This window comes from Poecilia reticulata, chromosome 1 (genome assembly GCF_904066995.2).
Source record: "Poecilia reticulata chromosome 1, P_reticulata-male-v2, whole genome shotgun sequence".
NCBI classification, from domain to species: Eukaryota; Metazoa; Chordata; class Actinopteri; order Cyprinodontiformes; family Poeciliidae; genus Poecilia; species Poecilia reticulata.
In genome coordinates this window covers 18,992,034-19,010,871 of record NC_088830.1, presented here as the reverse complement: position 1 = coordinate 19,010,871, position 18,838 = coordinate 18,992,034, and the positions used below count along the sequence as shown (strand labels likewise).

The following is an 18,838-nucleotide window of genomic DNA, read 5'->3' as shown; positions in this document are numbered from 1 at the left end:
ACTTCAACGTTTTCCGTCATCTGACAAGTAGCAAGTCTACTCCACTTTATTCACCAAAAACGTTTTTTTTATTCACCAAAAACTGTTCTGTAATCTGGAACGTTCGCTAAGTTGAGCTCCAGTTAGCCGCCTTATCGCACTGCGCGAGAGGCAACTGCGTCATGCGTCACGGGCAAAAGGTCAAAGGTAACAAGATGACCGGAGGGCTTATTATGTTGTACAAAAACCAATAAAAATAATTTTAGTACATGTTATGTGTCAGAAGAGGGTTTAGGAAATAATAATACAAAAAAATTAAATAAAATAAAAATAAAAATTGACCAAAAGGGCACTTTGGGGCAAGGAGCAAAAAGGGCAGGTGCTCAAGCCCCCCAGGCCCCCCCCCCCCCCCTGCACGTGCCTGACTTGTGCCAAATATTACACAGACGCAATACAATAGTTTGCCATAAACTATTTGCGTCATGTCTGTTGCATCGTGAATCTATTTCGCATTATGTATATAAGTGTATATAAATCTTTTTCTAGCACATGTGAGCTGAATGCTTACAGTATTTTGGTTGCCACAACAGACTCAAGATGTCTGCAACCTGCACAAAAAAAGAAATCCACATGTTCAATGTGATTGTTGACAGGCACACCTGGACATGTCTGCAAACTCTGCCCTCAGTTATTGGCTAATGTATTCTGGAGTACATCTTAATCACATGGACATGTTTTTTGCTTTCTGATTCAAAAGAATTTACATTATCAATGTAAATCTAAAAGTCAAGACTTAGTTGTGTGAACCTAGGCAAGACTCAGCTCTTCGTGGATTTTATAAATGCCTTTTCTTGCTTTCTTTTTTAGGAGAAATATCTAATATATTGCAGATTAGCTTATTTTAGCGTTTAAATTAGTTAATAGCAATAGAAAATATTTCAGCTGAACTAGCATGTGACTTTCAGAGAAGTGTGGTCTCACTTGTTAGTGAACAATCAGGGTTTATCAGCCTTTAGTCTGACTCTCTGGCAAAATAACCATTATCATTCCATTATCAGGAAAAGCTCTTATTAAGAGTTGTTTAGCACCTTCATGAATACAAGTAAAGTATTCATGAAAATGTATTTTAGGATTCTCCATATTGTCACCCTCCTAAAATAATGGCATAAGTCATTTTTTGACTAAAACATACTTTAGAACGAAAGAGGGTTTTATTTTCTTTTTCTTTTTGTCAAAATTATTTTTGGTAAAAATAAATGACTAAGGCCATTGTTTTAGGAAGGTGACAATATGAATGTATTCAGAGGCTACAAGGAAAAAAGGAGCAGTCACAGGGTTTTTTTTGTTGCAAAACTTTAATGATCAGATGTGGAACATGACTGATCAGTAGTATTTAAAACTGACAAAGAAAAAGAAGATAACTTTCTCAGCAATACATGACAAATTAGCTGATGTTCAAGTCTCCATTTTATGTAGTAGTAGCTTTTGTTGTAGTTGTGGCTGCAGTTGTAGTTGTAGTTGTGGTTGTGACTAGAAGCCGCAGGAGCTGGTTAGCAGGGTGGCCAAGTTGGTTGTTGAGACCTGTAAGAAAATCATAAAGATAGTTAGAAATTTTGCAAAACTATACATCAATTATACAGTAGATGTTGTAAATTTGTGGTTTATTACAGAGACAAGACATATTTTCACCTCATTGGAATTGGATCCAGAGCTGGAGCGAGCAACTCGCTGGTGCTCCATCTGAAAAAATAATTTATTTGCCTTTGTTTACTTTTATAGCAGAAAAAAGTAATGTAGAAAATAATTCCTATCCTCTTATTTAAAAAAAATCAATTCAAACTCTTTACAATTGCTGATCAACATTTCTATTTTGCAATTTTTCTTTAATGATCACTCTAATCTAATCCCTCAACAGACTTTCTATCATATTGAACTTGGGTTTATTCCTACTTCAAACCATGGATGTTTCTAGCAGAGGTTACATTTAAAGATTACTTTAGAACAAACATGTCAGAGGTTTGCAACAAGAAATGACACTTGTTTAATGACATAAAACAGGGAAAATATGAGTTCGTGCAAAGTAAATGTATGCAAAACTACATATTTAAGATTATCTGCACATTTTTAGTCCACTTAAAAAAATTGCTTATAATATTGTCACTTACTGGTGTAGCCACAATGAGGCTCAGGAGGCATCCAAGGATAAGTGCTACCTTCAGCATGGCTGCAGTGATTTCAGCTGTTGGAACATAAATAAAGTCTTTATCAAGCAAATAAATTGGTTCAGTTGTATAAAGAAATGAAGCATAAATGCATATAATCACCGTAGAGTCTTCTCTGCTTGACTTGACAAGAAGGTTGTTGTGTTGAGCTGCATTTGGGACTCTCTTATATACAGTATCTGGATCAGAGTTGTTGGGAAATTACCAAATTTAAAAATGCAACCTGGTTGTAATGTGTGGTTACAGAAACAACACATTGAAAGCTGTTTGGTGTAATAGTACAATCCAATGTTATTATATATAATCCATAGCAGGTCCAGAAAATTACAGCAAGGATTGGTTCATTCTTGATCCCTTAGTGCTGAAACAAATTAGTACATTGACATCAGACCTTTGGATTACTTTTGGTACAGGCAACACCCAGATTAATTTGCATTCATGCTTGTAGAAATGATCATCAGCAGCCTTCTGCTCCCATTGTTTTGATAAAGCTTATTGAGCAGATGCCAAGCATGACAGCAGGTTTGATCCATATTTTAGAAAAAGCAAAAAACAGATTTTTGTAAAATTTCTCCAACTTTATTCAAAAAGAAAAAAGAAGATTGATGTTCAAGACATTGCCAGGCATATTGCTGGCTGTGTGTTTGAGTATTATTTTTTTGTTTTCTAGATGGTTTTCATAGCTTTCATGATAGTAGTACATGTAGTACAATCAGGTGTTATATGTACCTGATAGTTTTAGGCAATACATTTTTCTGCCACTTGCACGGTGATAAAAACAAACCCACTTCCCTTGTGTCTTCTTCTTCTCTTCTGTTCTCTTCTCTCAAAACGTGCATTTTCAGTGTTTGTCAGTTAAACGTATTACAAAGAAGCATGGAAACAGATATAGTGGCAGAGACACTGGCAACATCAAGCCCTGTTTGGATTTATGGACACGTCATTCTTTCTTTAAATAAATAATTACTGTATCTCAAATTTGTTTAGTGCAGAGATGTTCTGACATTTTTTTCAGACTGCAAGTCAACAGTTTTAACACAAGTCAGTCAAGTTTCTAATGACTGAAATAAAGATTTTCTCATTAAATTTTGTGCAAGTTCAACCTGGCATTGCTGCAGAATTAAGAGTCCTGACTTGCATTGATGTCCTTAAGCATATATCACCACATGAACACATACTAACTGTCTTTAACTTTCTTATTTTCATAAAACATTGATCTAACCGTTTTATATTTAGTTCAACATGCAAACAACAGCTTAATGATGCCTTTTCTTTTTTTTTGTTGAAAATTTGTGAAATGTAAATGTCATATTTACCCTATTAGAAATATAAATTAGAATTAATGACCGAAGAAAAATATTGAAAAAGGTTTAAATCTGTTAAGGTTACATTGACTCAATGGGCTTGTTTGTCTTTGTGATGACTGTGTTAATGCTTGTTTATCTCTGTCTTCATACTGCTGACTCCTTTATTAAATATTGCACAAACCAGGTTTGGAGGGTTTTCTTCTGCTTAATCTGAGCTGGAGAACAACATTGAGAAACGGTTGTCTGAATAGACATTGTCAAGCTTTGCTTTCAGTTCTATTTATTAAAAAATGTTCAAACATTATCTCTCTTATTATTAATTGTCTGGGCTAAAGTGTAACAAGTAAGTAAATGAGTGTTATACTTTTGAATAAAAAGAAATTGTAATGTAATATTAACGAAAATATGTCAAAAAAGTTATAAAGATTCAGAGCTCTGCATCTTTTGGATGCTGTCTTAGTGCTGAAACAAATTAGTACATTGACAAAGGTAACCTGTAAGAGGTTACCTTTTAGGTGGCCATTGTTTTGCTACTTTGGCCATTTTTAGGCCTGAAAGTTTGGACTCGCCTCTCGAGCTCTACAGTGTGTTTGTTTTGTTCTGAAATTATCCAATGTCATTTAAAGCAGCTTTCAGTTGGACAGATACAGATTTATGAGAGCCATTAATAAAACAAAAGAAAAAGTTCAAGGCTGAACTACTGTAAATCTTTACAGTCAGGAAGTTCACAAAATGCAGTTAAAAGCCTTCAGCAGATCTCAAATGATGTAAATTATAAAGAAATGTTCTGTTTTGACTTCCTTTCACTGGCTCCCTGTTAAATCCAAAATTCAATTGAAGATTATCCTTCTCACATGTAAAACCCTCAGTAATAAAGTTCTGATTGTCCCAGAGGTCCTAACGGAGCACTTTGCTCTTAGGCTGCAGGTTTACTAGTGGTTTCCACAATTTTTAAAAGTGCAATGTGAAGCCAGATCCTTTAATTTTCAGTTTCCTGTCCTGTGGCAGCTGCCCTTGCTTAAAAATTTACCGTTAAATAAAATTCAGTGTTCTGGAGAGACAGTTCTGCCTGACTCTGCTTCTCTCACAAGCCACTGTAAGAGGTTAGTTTATCTTCAGCTATCTCTGTAGTTTTGCTGCTGTATGCTTACCCCAGATTTACACCTCATCCACAGCTGCTTCTCTCCCACTGAAACTCTGCAGTAAGATTCACATTTCAACTCAAAAAGTTTTTTCCGGATGCTGGAGAAACTATGAAGTCAATCTACAAAGATCACACTGCACTAACAGAAAAATGAAAAACACAATTTGTAAAACACATCAAAACTGTACTGGTTATTACTTGAAATAGACGTTTTGTATCTACATACAAGTTTGTCCTTAAGTAGTTCCAAAATCAGCAGCACAACTGGAAACAGGTGAGGACCAATTTGCAATGTCAACAACTCATTCCTCTTTCTAAAACACAATCAATTGGCACAGAGAGAAAGATCTCGGTCACACAGCCAAGGCAGACAACAACAGCATCAGTACTGCAGCCAACCAGCCAGAACAGAGGACACTTTCAATGCTCTGACATTGGGGACCGGCTTCCGGTAATGCTGCAGGACACAGTTCAGAGACCCTATAATATCCCAGAGGGGGCTGTTAGCGAGGCATATCACTGTTCTAATATTATTTGGACTGAAGACAACCAGGAGACAACAAGCCAAATTGAACATTTTTAATATTTTAGTAAGACATTTCATATAACAGCAATAATTAAACCCTACCCCCACTGCCACTATTCAGCCTCCAGTCGCCTACATGTGCACGTCAATCAGCATCTCTATACACACCACCCATTGCAATGACCACTGCAACAGCCATATCCTACAGCCTGCAGCCCATTTCTGCATATTCTGTCCTCAGCGTCCGGCATACAGAGAGAAGGAGAGGGCGCAGAGCTGCAATGCACAGATTTGTAGATTTCTTCATTTAAATGTATAAATGTTTGTGTTATTTTGACAACATATATGTTTTGTGTGAGTTTGCAGTGAAATAAATATCCACATTTATTCTGAGTGCTGCATTTAATAACACGTGAAATTGCTTTTGTGAGGATTTGAGTTTTCTGTGTGTTTATTTTGCTTTCTGTCAGTTGAGCCTCTGTGATTGATTTATCCCAGCTGTGTCTCGTTCCCCTGACAATCCTCTGTGTATTTAAATCCACCTGTGTCTCTTGTTTGTTGTCGGGTCCTTGTCTGACGTCATTGTCTCTAGCTGTGTTACCAGTTGCTACCAGTGTCTGAGCTCTTAGCCTTCTGCTCACCTATGCAGAAACCATCATTTACTCTTCTACCTGGGTCCACTGCGTCTACCTAACCATTCTACAACCGCAAATCACGACAACTTTCCTAAAACAAACAGTTTTTGTTTTGGTTCAAAGATAACTTTGAATGCTATAGACTTATTTTCTCAACACAGGACACAAGAGGGACAGAAGTTCATCCAACATGGTGGCTGGAAATATTGCTGATGCCTTTGACTGTCCAGTCACTCCACTGGTGCTGCTGCAATTTCCATCAGTAAATGGCGCAACAGGAATAAATTGAATTGAGCATCACAGGTTATTAATAAGGCCCATATTAATAAGGCCCATCCTTTCACAGAAACCTTTGAGAATATCTGACCTTTGAGAATATCTGTCACTTACTGGTGTAGCCACAATGAGGCTCAGGAGACATCCAAGAATAAGTGCTACCTTTAGCATGGTATCTAATTTAGCTGCACAATTGTGAATCTTAAATTATATCTGTGTGTTAGCTGTATTGAACGGACCTTCATCTCTAATTAAAATGTCTGGCATGAGCTTAGTAATTTTTCTGAATACTGGGAGACCAAGAATGGTGCAACCAGTGGTAATTTAACTGATTTATTATGGATTATAAGACTGGACAATTTTATAATACATAAAAGCTATCAAGGTGTGGATTGTGTATCTAATCCCGGATTAGACATTACAACCAGGTTGCATTTTTAAAATGGAAAATTTCTCAACATCCTGATCCAGATACTCTATATAAGTGGAGTCCAAACTTCAGCTCTTCACAACCTTCCTGTCAAGTCATTTGAAGCAGAGAAGACTCTACGGTGATTATATGAATTTATGCTTCATTTCTTTATACAACTGAACCAATTTATTTGCTTGATAAAGACTTTATTTGTGTTCCAACAGCTGAAATCACTGCAGCCATGCTGAAGGTAGCACTTATCCTTGGATGCCTCCTGAGCCTCATTGTGGCTGAACCTGTAAGTGATAAGCAATTTTTCTTTTAATGGACTGTAAAGAAGCTTAAATATGTATATTTTAATTTTACTTTGCAGTTAATATTGATTCTCCTCTTGTGTGTCATAACAGCACTTTTCTTCCTGTTTCACATACATCTCAACACATTTCTTAAATTACAACAGAGTTTTTGAGCACCTATTACACACGTGAACCGTGTAGTATTCGATCCTCAATTATAAAGCCAAGCAATTTCAAGAAGTCTGTTTGCTGCAAATCTATTGAAGAGTATACATTATGTCATTTTTTTCTGTGAAAACGTCAACAAAAGCAGATCTTTTTCAGAGACAGGCACAGTTTTACATTGAGTTTTAGAAGATTCCCATGTCTTTTCTGTGTTGTGTTATGTTAAAGAAATTAATGACAAGAAAAATTAGAAAATATTTCTTAGCTGAACTGTATTTTGAACTCCTCCAAGGGTTCTGATGAACTAAACTCCGTTTGCTGACAATAAAATTTTAATGGAAAGGAATGCCACAAATGGCTCCTTTACAGGTTCTGTTAAATGAGACTGGTGATATGTATGGTTATTAACAAGTACAGGAACGTAAAACCAGTAAACATGAAATAGTAAGAAGTTAATTTGGTCCACTGAAGTCAAAGTAAACTGCAGAATGACTGAATTTGTTTGTTCTCTTCAGATGGAGCACCAGCGAGTTGCTCGCTCTGGATCCAACTCCAACGAGGTGAGAATATGTCTTGTCTCTGTAATAAACCACAAATTTACAACATCTACTGTATAATTGATGAATAGTTTTGCTAAATTTCTAACTATCTTTATGATTTTCTTACAGGTCTCAACAACCAACTTGGCCACCCTGCTATCCCAGCTCCTGCGGCTTCTCGCCACCACCACAACTACAACTACAACAAAAGCTACAACTACAACAAAAGCTACTACTACATAAAATGGAGACTTGAACATCAGCAAATTTGTCATGTGTTGAGAAAGTTGTCATTTTTTCCCTCTCTCTCTATTTTCAATGATATCAGAAATCAGTTTCCAATATCATTGAAACATGGATCAAACCTGCTGTCATGTTTGGTTTTGTGCTTAATAAAGTTCAGCAAAAATAGAAACACTGTGACGACTCTTTTCTCTCATTAAAGTACATTCATGTGAAGAATCCAATGAGATTATAAAATTTCAAACACATTTTTATGAACCACTTACTTCATATATGTTTTTGATAGTGAATTGAAAGCAAATGTTAAACAGATAGGGGGTGTTTACTTAGTTTCATTAAATTTTTGATCGTCTGTCATGGACTTTATTAGTGAATGTCACATGGAGCTAAGCAGCTCTGCGTCAGAATTTTTATTGAAAAAAAGAACAAGTTATGTTGCCAGAAAGAAAAAAACTCTGTCCATTTGACCACATGAAGAATCGTTTGAAGAAACCCTCACAATTGCAGCCTTTTATTTTGTCTAAACTGCAACTTGCAAGTGAGATTGCAGTTCTCTGAAAAACCAATCTTTAGCTGAATTATGCTCACACTACAATTAAGAGATTCTGAGTGCTGCATTTAAAAACCAGTGGTGGGAAGTAACAAAGTACAAGTACTTCGTTACTGTACTTAAGTACAATTTTCGTGTATCTGTACTTTACTTAAGTAGATTTAATAATGGATACTTTCTACTTTCACTCCACTACATTTTACAGTAAGTATCTTTACTTTCTACTTCACTACATTTCTACAAAACTGTCGCGTTACTCGTTACATCCAAGTCGCATTGAGCTTTTTGTCCGTTAAATTGTGAAGTTCAGGGACTTAAGGTGGCGCCGTAAAATCCGAGCAATACCGTGACTTACATGTCTGTTGTCACCCATAGCCTCCCCCTTTATTCGCACGCGGAGCTTTAGGGTCAGGTTTCGTTTTCTGTGTGTTTATTTTGCTTTCTGTCAGTTGAACCTCTGTGATTGATTTACTTTAGGACACAAGAAGGGCAGAAGTTCATCCAACATGGTGGCTGGAAATACTGGTTTTCAGAGAACTGCAATCTCACTTGTAAGTTGCAGTTTAGACAAAATAAAAGGCTGCAATTGTGAGGGTTTCTTCAAACGATTCTTCATGTGGTCAAATGGACAGAGTTTTTTCTCTCTGGCAACATAACTTGTTCTTTTTTTCAATAAAAATTCTGACGCAGAGCTGCTTAGCTCCATGTGACATTCACTAATAAAGTCCATGACAGACGATCAAAAATTTAATGAAACTAAGTAAACGCCCACCATCTGTTTATCATTTGCCTTCAATTCACGATCAAAAACATATTTGAAGTAAGTGGTTCATAAAAATGTGTTTGAAATTTTATAATCTCATTGGATTCTTCACATGAATGTACTTTAATGAGAGAAAAGAGTTGTCACAGTGTTTCTATTTTTGCTGAACTTTATTAAGCACAAAACCAAACATGACAGCAGGTTTGATCCATGTTTCAATGATATTGGAAACTGATTTCTGATATCATTGAAAATTGAGAGAGAGGGAAAAAATGACAACTTTCTCAACACATGACAAATTTGCTGATGTTCAAGTCTCCATTTTATGTAGTAGCAGCCTTTGTTGTAGTTGTAGCTTTTGTTGTGGTTGTAGTTGTGGTGGTGGCGAGAAGCCGCAGGAGCTGGGATAGCAGGGTGGCCAAGTTGGTTGTTGAGACCTGTAAGAAAATCATAAAGATAGTTAGAAATTTAGCAAAACTATTCATCAATTATACAGTAGATGTTGTAAATTTGTGGTTTATTACAGAGACAAGACATATTCTCACCTCGTTGGAGTTGGATCCAGAGCGAGCAACTCGCTGGTGCTCCATCTGAAGAGAACAAACAAATTCAGTCATTCTGCAGTTTACTTTGACTTCAGTGGACCAAATTAACTTCTTACTATTTCATGTTTACTGGTTTTACGTTCCTGTACTTGTTAATAACCATACATATCACCAGTCTCATTTAACAGAAGCTGTAAAGGAGCCATTGGTGACTTTCCTTTCCAGTAAAATTTAATTGTCAGCAAACTGAGTTTAGTTCATCAGAACCCTTGGAGGAGTACCAAATACAGTTCAGCTAAGAAATATTTTTTCTAATTTTTCTTGTCATTAATTTCTTTAACATAACACAACACAGAAATGACATGGGAATCTTCTAAATCTCAATGTAAAACTGTGCCCGTCTCTGAAAAAGATCTCCTTTTGTTGACATTTTCACTGAAAAAAATGACGTAATGTATACTCTTCGATAGATTTGCAGCAAACAGACTTCTTGAAATTGCTTGGCTTTGTAATTGAGGATTGAATACTACACGGTTCACATGTGTAATAGGTGCTCGAAAACTCTGTTGTAATTTAAGAAATGTGTTGAGATGTATGTGAAACAAGAAGAAAAGTGCTGTTATGACACACAAGAGGAGAATCAATATTAACTGCAAAGTAAAATTAAATTCACATATTTAAGCTTCTTTACAGTCCATTAAAAGAAAAATTGCTTATCACTTACAGGTTCAGCCACAATGAGGCTCAGGAGGCATCCAAAGATAAGTGCTACCTTCAGCATGGTTGCAGTGATTTCAGCTGTTGGAACACAAATAAAGTCTTTATCAAGCAAATAAATTGATTCAGTTGTACAAAGAAATGAAGCATAAATTCATATAATCACCGTAGAGTCTTCTCTGCTTCGAATGACTTGACAGGAAGGTTGTGAAGAGCTGAAGTTTGGACTCCACTTATATAGAGTATCTGGATCAGGATGTTGAGAAATTTTCCATTTTAAAAATGCAACCTGGTTGTAATGTCTAATCCGGGATTAGATACACAATCCACACCTTGATAGCTTTTATGTATTATAAAATTGTCCAGTCTTATAATCCATAATAAATCAGTTAAATTACCACTGGTTGCACCATTCTTGGTCTCCCAGTATTCAGAAAAATTACTAAGCTCATGCCAGACCTTATGATTAGAAATGAATGTCCGTTCAATACAGCTAACACACAGATATAATTTAAGATTCACAACTGTGCAGCTAAATTAGATACTATGCTAAAGGTAGCACTTATTCTTGGATGTCTCCTGAGCCTCATTGTGGCTACACCAGTAAGTGACAATATTGTAGAAGAATTGAGTCAGATATTCTCAAAGGTTTCTGTGAAAGGATGGGCCTTTTTATTATTCTGTGATGCTCAATTCAATTTATTCCTGTTGCGCCATTTACTGATGGAAATTGCAGCAGCACCAGTGGAGCGACTGGACAGTCAAAGGCATCAGCAATATTTCCAGCCACCATGTTGGATGAACGTCTGTCCCTCTTGTGTCCTGTGTTGAGGAAATAAGTCTATAGCATTCAAAGTTATCTTTGAACCAAAACAAAAACTGTTTGTTTTAGGAAAGTTGTCGTGATTTGCGGTTGTAGAATGGTTAGGTAGACGCAGTGGACCCAGGTAGAAGAGTAAATGATGGTTTCTGCATAGGTGAGCAGAAGGCTAAGAGCTCAGACACTGGTAGCGACTGGTAACACAGCTAGAGACAATGACGTCAGACAAGGACCCGACAACAAACAAGAGACACAGGTGGATTTAAATACACAGAGGATTGTCAGGGGAACGAGACACAGCTGGGTTAAATCAATCACAGAGGCTCAACTGACAGAAAGCAAAATAAACACACAGAAAACTCAAATCCTCACAAAAACAATTTCACGTGTTATTAAATGCAGCACTCAGAATAAATGTGGATATTTATTTCACTGCAAACTCACACAAAACATATATGTTGTCAAAATAACACAAACATTTATACATTTAAATGAAGAAATCTACAAATCTGTGCATTGCAGCTCTGCGCCCTCTCCTTCTCTGTATGCCGGACGCTGAGGACAGAATATGCAGAAATGGGCTGCAGGCTGTAGGATATGGCTGTTGCAGTGGTCATTGCAATGGGTGGTGTGTATAGAGATGCTGATTGACGTGCACATGTGGGCGACTGGAGGCTGAATAGTGGCAGTGGGGGTAGGGTTTAATTATTGCTGTTATATGAAATGTCTTACTAAAATATTAAAAATGTTCAATTTGGCTTGTTGTCTCCTGGTTGTCTTCAGTCCAAATAATATTAGAACAGTGATAATCCTCGCTAACAGCCCCTCTGGGATATTATAGGGTCTCTGAACTGTGTCCTGCAGCATTACCGGAAGCCGGTCCCCAATGTCAGAGCATTGAAAGTGTCCTCTGTTCTGGCTGGTTGGCTGCAGTACTGATGCTGTTGTTGTCTGCCTTGGCTGTGTGACCGAGATCTTTCTCTCTGTGCCAATTGATTGTGTTTTAGAAAGAGGAATGAGTTGTTGACATTGCAAATTGGTCCTCACCTGTTTCCAGTTGTGCTGCTGATTTTGGAACTACTTAAGGACAAACTTGTATGTAGATACAAAACGTCTATTTCAAGTAATAACCAGTACAGTTTTGATGTGTTTTACAAATTGTGTTTTTTCATTTTTCTGTTAGTGCAGTGTGATCTTTGTAGATTGACTTCATAGTTTCTCCAGCATCCGGAAAAAACTTTTTGAGTTGAAATGTGAATCTTACTGCAGAGTTTCAGTCGGAGAGAAGCGGCAGTGGATGAGGTGTAAATCTGGGGTAAGCATACAGCAGCAAAACTACAGAGATACCTGAAGATAAACTAACCTCTTACAGTGGCTTGTGAGAGAAGCAGAGTCAGGCAGAACTGTCTCTCCAGAACACTGAATTTTATTTAACGGTAAATTTTTAAGCAAGGGCAGCTGCCACAGGACAGGAGACTGAAAATTAAAGGATCTGGCTTCACATTGCACTTTTAAAAATTGTGGAAACCACTAGTAAACCTGCAGCCTAAGAGCAAAGTGCTCCGTTAGGACCTCTGGGACAATCAGAACTTTATTACTGAGGGTTTTACATGTGAGAAGGATAATCTTCAATTGAATTTTGGATTTAACAGGGAGCCAGTGAAAGGAAGTCAAAACAGAACATTTCTTTATAATTTACATCATTTGAGATCTGCTGAAGGCTTTTAACTGCATTTTGTGAACTTCCTGACTGTAAAGATTTACAGTATTCCAGTCTTGAATTTTTTCTTTTGTTTTATTAATGGCTCTCATAAATCTGTATCTGTCCAACTGAAAGCTGCTTTAAATGACTTTGGATAATTTCAGAACAAAACAAACACACTGTAGAGCTCGAGAGGCGAGTCCAACAACTTTCAGGCCTAAAAATGGCCAACGTAGCAAAACAATGGCCACCTAAAAGGTAAAAACTAGACAGCATCCAAAAAATGCAGAGCTCTGAATCTTTATAACTTTTTTGACATATTTTCGTTAATATTACATTACAATTTCTTTTTATTCAAAAGTATAACACTCATTTACTTACTTGTTACACTTTAGCCCAGACAATTAATAATAAGAGAGATAATGTTTGAACATTTTTTAATAAATAGAACTGAAAGCAAAGCTTGACAATGTCTATTCAGACAACCGTTTCTCAATGTTGTTCTCCAGCTCAGATTAAGCAGAAGAAAACCCTCCAAACCTGGTTTGTGCAATATTTAATAAAGGAGTCAGCAGTATGAAGACAGAGATAAACAAGCATTAACACAGTCATCACAAAGACAAACAAGCCCTTTGAGTCAATGTAACCTTAACAGATTTAAACCTTTTTCAATATTTTTCTTCGGTCATTAATTCTAATTTATATTTCTAATAGGGTAAATATGACATTTACATTTCACAAATTTTCAACAAAAAAAAAGAAAAGGCATCATTAACTGTTGTTTGCATGTTGAACTAAATATAAAAAGGTTAGATCAATGTTTTATGAAAATAAGAAAGTTAAAGACAGTTAGTATGTGTTCATGTGGTGATATATGCTTAAGGACATCAATGCAAGTCAGGACTCTGATTTCTGCAGCAATGCCAGGTTGAACTTGCACAAAATTTAATGAGAAAATCTTTATTTCAGTCATTAGAAACTTGACTGACTTGTGTTAAAACTGTTGACTTGCAGTCTGAAAAAAATGTCAGAACATCTCTGCACTAAACAAATTTGAGATACAGTAATTATTTATTAAAAAAAAGAATGACGTGTCCATAAATCCAAACAGGGCTTGATATTGCCAGTGTCTCTGCCACTATATCTGTTTCCATGCTTCTTTGTAATACGTTTAACTGTCAAACACTGAAAATGCACGTTTTGAGAGAAGAGAACAAAAGAGAAGAGAAGAAGACACAAGGGAAGTGGGTTTGTTTTATCATGCAAGTGGCAGAAAAATGTATTGCCTAAAACTATCAGGTACATATAACACCTGATTGTACTATATGCACTACTATCATGAACGCTATGAAAACCGACTAGAAAACAAAACAAAAAAAAAAAAAACTCAAACACACAGCCAGCAATATGCCTGGCAATGTCTTGAACATCAATCTTCTTTTTTCTTTTTGAATAAAGTTGGAGAAATTGTACAAAAATGTGTTTTTTGCTTTTCCTAAAATATGGATCAAACCTGCTGTCATGCTTGGCATCTGCTCAATAAGCTTTATCAAAACAATGGGAGCAGACGGCTGCTGATGATCATTTCTACAAGCATGAATGCAAATTAATCTGGGTGTTGCCTGTACCAAAAGTAATCCAAAGGTCTGATGTCAATGTACTAATTTGTTTCAACACTAAGGGATCAAGAATGAACCAATCCTTGCTGTAATTTTCTGGACCTGCTATGGATTATATATAATAACATTGGATTGTACTATTACACCAAACAGCTGTCAAGGTGTTGTTTCTGTAACCACACATTACAATGAGGTTGCATTTTTAATTTTGGTAATTTCCCAACAACTCTGATCCAGATACTGTATATAAGGGAGTCCCAAATGCAGCTCAACACAACAACCTTCTTGTCAAGTCAAGCAGAGAAGACTCTACGGTGATTATATGCATTTACGCTTCATTTCTTTATACAACTGAACCAATTTATTTGCTTGATAAAGACTTTATTTATGTTCCAACAGCTGAAATCACTGCAGCCATGCTGAAGGTAGCACTTATCCTTGGATGCCTCCTGAGCCTCATTGTGGCTACACCAGTAAGTGACAATATTATAAGCAATTTTTTTAAGTGGACTAAAAAATGTGCAGACAATCTTAAATATGTAGTTTTGCATACATTTACTTTGCACAAACTCATATTTTCCCTGTTTTATGTCATTAAACAAGTGTCATTTCTTGTTGCAAACCTCTGACATGTTTGTTCTAAAGTAATCTTTAAATGTAACCTCTGCTAGAAACATCCATGGTTTGAAGTAGGAATAAACCCAAGTTCAATATGATAGAAAGTCTGTTGAGGGATTAGATTAGAGTGATCATTAAAGAAAAATTGCAAAATAGAAATGTTGATCAGCAATTGTAAAGAGTTTGAATTGATTTTTTTAAATAAGAGGATAGGAATTATTTTCTACATTACTTTTTTCTGCTAAAAAAGTAAACAAAGGCAAATAAATTATTTTTTCAGATGGAGCACCAGCGAGTTGCTCGCTCCAGCTCTGGATCCAATTCCAATGAGGTGAAAATATGTCTTGTCTCTGTAATAAACCACAAATTTACAACATCTACTGTATAATTGATGTATAGTTTTGCAAAATTTCTAACTATCTTTATGATTTTCTTACAGGTCTCAACAACCAACTTGGCCACCCTGCTAACCCAGCTCCTGCGGCTTCTAGTCACAACCACAACTACAACTACAACTGCAGCCACAACTACAACAAAAGCTGCTACTACATAAAATGGAGACTTGAACATCAGCTAATTTGTCATGTATTGCTGAGAAAGTTATCTTCTTTTTCTTTGTCAGTTTTAAATACTACTGATCAGTCATGTTCGGCATCTGATCATTAAAGTTTGGCAACAAAAAAAAACCCTGTGACTGCTCCTTTTTTCCTTGTAGCCTCTGAATACATTCATATTGTCACCTTCCTAAAACAATGGCCTTAGTCATTTATTTTTACCAAAAATAATTTTGACAAAAAAGAAAAAGAAAATAAAAACCCTCTTTCGTTCTAAAGTATGTTTTAGTCAAAAAAATGACTTATGCCATTATTTTAGGAGGGTGACAATATGGAGAATCCTAAAATACATTTTCATGAATACTTTACTTGTATTCATGAAGGTGCTAAACAACTCTTAATAAGAGCTTTTCCTGATAATGGAATGATAATGGTTATTTTGCCAGAGAGTCAGACTAAAGGCTGATAAACCCTGATTGTTCACTAACAAGTGAGACCACACTTCTCTGAAAGTCACATGCTAGTTCAGCTGAAATATTTTCTATTGCTATTAACTAATTTAAACGCTAAAAATAAGCTAATCTGCAATATATTAGATATTTCTCCTAAAAAAAGAAAGCAAGAAAAGGCATTTATAAAATCCACGAAGGGCTGAGTCTTGCCTAGGTTCACACAACTAAGTCTTGACTTTTAGATTTACATTGATAATGTAAATTCTTTTGAATCAGAAAGCAAAAAACATGTCCATGTGATTAAGATGTACTCCAGAATACATTAGCCAATAACTGAGGGCAGAGTTTGCAGACATGTCCAGGTGTGCCTGTCAACAATCACATTGAACATGTGGATTTCTTTTTTTGTGCAGGTTGCAGACATCTTGAGTCTGTTGTGGCAACCAAAATACTGTAAGCATTCAGCTCACATGTGCTAGAAAAAGATTTATATACACTTATATACATAATGCGAAATAGATTCACGATGCAACAGACATGACGCAAATAGTTTATGGCAAACTATTGTATTGCGTCTGTGTAATATTTGGCACAAGTCAGGCACGTGCAGGGGGGGGGGGGCTGGGGGGGCTTGAGCACCTGCCCTTTTTGCTCCTTGCCCCAAAGTGCCCTTTTGGTCAATTTTTATTTTTATTTTATTTAATTTTTTTGTATTATTATTTTCTAAGCCCTCTTCTGTCACATAACATGTACTAAAATTATTTTTATTATTTTTTGTACAACATAATAAGCACTCCGGTTACCTTGTTACCTTTGACCTTTTGCCCGTGACGCATGACGCAGTTGCCTCTCGCGCAGTGCGATAAGGCGGCTAACTGGAGCTCAACTTAGCGAACGTTCCAGATTACAGAACAGTTTTTGGTGAATAAAAAAAAACGTTTTTGGTGAATAAAGTGAAGTAGACTTGCTACTTGTCAGATGATGGAAAACGTTGAAGTATCGTTTCTGCTTCAGCTCGGAGTCGCGGTTTAAGCAGAGAGGTAATGAAATACAACAGACACTGACAGGCCTCTGCCTTTCTCTGAAGAACTACTGAGGGGAGGAGACAGCCAGGTGAGGAGAAACTGTTCTTATCTATCGATTCAGTATTTTTATCATACAGACATTAGGCTTTTGTTGTTGTGATATTAGCTAGCTGCTAGCTAACGACTTTGCTAGCAAAGCAAGACAACTAAAAAGCTTCTCCCCTGTATCTGATATCAGTCATTCTTCAGTATCGCTTATGCAATAAGGGCACATCGCCCGTCCAAAACCGATCATCTCCATAATGGATATATGTACAATCTTCTAATTTCCTTTGCTGTATAATGTACATTTCATTTATTCTGGTGTTAGGTAAATGTATCTTGAAGGAGAATAACACTTAAATAAAAGTCCAACAAGGATATTCATTACCATGATAGATATAATGAATGTAATAAAAGTGTGTCATTAATGAAGAGGAAAAAAACTCAATCCAGATTTTAGGGTTTGGTTCGCAGAGTATGAAGTTGCATTTGTTTTCCCAATTATTCAATGGGGGGAAAAAACTAACCTCAGTTAAGTAAAATAATAGTGTGATCAAAACTTTTGGAATTGTAATTATTTCTTTTTTAAAAAACAAATCGTTTTGTTTAAAAAGCTTTTTAATTAAATAACTAATTTTTGTCTTGTGACAAACCTTCCTGTCCGCCCTCCAACGCCATTTTCCGACCCACCAAGCCTCACGTGGAGACGACTCATTAGTTTGAAGGAACCCCTGAACCTACCAGTCCCCTCCAAGCCGTTTTGAACACAGAGCCAGTAAGTTTACCCATTACTCATTCACAAACTCCCATTTCCCAGCACTTGAACTCACCACACTCCCCTTGTCTTCTCAGTGCTCCGAGAGCAGCCGAGCAGTTCCTGGACCAGCTTCACTTTCTGTTGTTTGCCTTCTGTAAAATAAACTTTTCATTTTTATAACTCCGTCTCCTATGGTGTTCTTGCATGTGGGTAGGATCCGTTAAACCCATCATGACAGAAATCTTTTGTTGCGATTTTAGACCCTGCTCAAGACGAGAATCACAAGCAAAACTTTGACTCCAACAAAAACTTAGAATATTAAGAAGATTTCTGACATGCAAAATAAGTTTGTTTTGCAAAAAATGCACTTCATGAGACAAATGTGATTTAAATGTTTAAAAAAGTTTTTTTTAAGCAAAACTCAGTAGGCTTTTCTCATGATGACATGCATTAACAAATCAGTTTTTGCTTTTGTTTTGTTTTTTCTTTTTTCTGCAGTTCCACATTAAAGTTTGATGCAGCTCTGCTTTCTTGAATGGACCGTCTTCATCTCCACTGCAAGTGCAGCAAACAGGCAGCTCTTTTATATATAGATTACAGTACACTAAAAGGTTGCATTGTGCCCTTATTTATATTTTTAATAGTGTAATTCTGTAAAGACAAAATATGTCTGGTAGTCCAGCTCTGATTTACATATCTTGCTAAATTGCGGGTTTGAATATTGCAAAACTTTCCTATAAAAAAAAAGACCAGCAGAAAGAAATTACTAATAAAATAGCTTACATAGGCATAGTGTTATGCTCTATATGGAGATGTTCGTTAGCTTTGATTGCATATCTCACATTTTTGTAATTTATCATTGTTTATTAAACTCTGAAAGCTGAGTGGCTGTTAATATTCTGTCCTAGAATGCAGTTAGATGTGCGCTTT

The 18,838-nt window shown here is 36.2% G+C and overlaps 4 long non-coding RNA genes across 4 annotated transcripts; 2 read left to right on the top strand and 2 right to left on the bottom strand.

The window, feature by feature from the left end:
- Positions 1-1,321: 1,321 nt before the first annotated feature.
- LOC145554424 (uncharacterized) lies at positions 1,322-2,412 on the bottom strand. Its single transcript, XR_014090445.1, has 4 exons — positions 2,304-2,412; positions 2,145-2,218; positions 1,669-1,719; positions 1,322-1,560 (listed from the first exon to the last, which is right to left on the bottom strand). It is a non-coding gene; the product is annotated as an uncharacterized LOC145554424 (long non-coding RNA).
- Positions 2,413-6,549: 4,137 nt separating this feature from the next.
- Positions 6,550-7,916, top strand: LOC145554223 (uncharacterized). The gene is made up of 4 exons (XR_014090328.1): positions 6,550-6,640; positions 6,726-6,799; positions 7,478-7,522; positions 7,631-7,916. It is a non-coding gene; the product is annotated as an uncharacterized LOC145554223 (long non-coding RNA).
- A 1,292-nt stretch (positions 7,917-9,208) lies between these two features.
- LOC103461475 (uncharacterized) lies at positions 9,209-10,577 on the bottom strand. The gene is made up of 4 exons (XR_014090191.1): positions 10,486-10,577; positions 10,327-10,400; positions 9,603-9,647; positions 9,209-9,494 (listed from the first exon to the last, which is right to left on the bottom strand). It is a non-coding gene; the product is annotated as an uncharacterized LOC103461475 (long non-coding RNA).
- Positions 10,578-14,676: 4,099 nt separating this feature from the next.
- Positions 14,677-15,764, top strand: LOC103461243 (uncharacterized). Its single transcript, XR_533081.2, has 4 exons — positions 14,677-14,774; positions 14,860-14,933; positions 15,359-15,409; positions 15,518-15,764. It is a non-coding gene; the product is annotated as an uncharacterized LOC103461243 (long non-coding RNA).
- Positions 15,765-18,838: the final 3,074 nt, after the last annotated feature.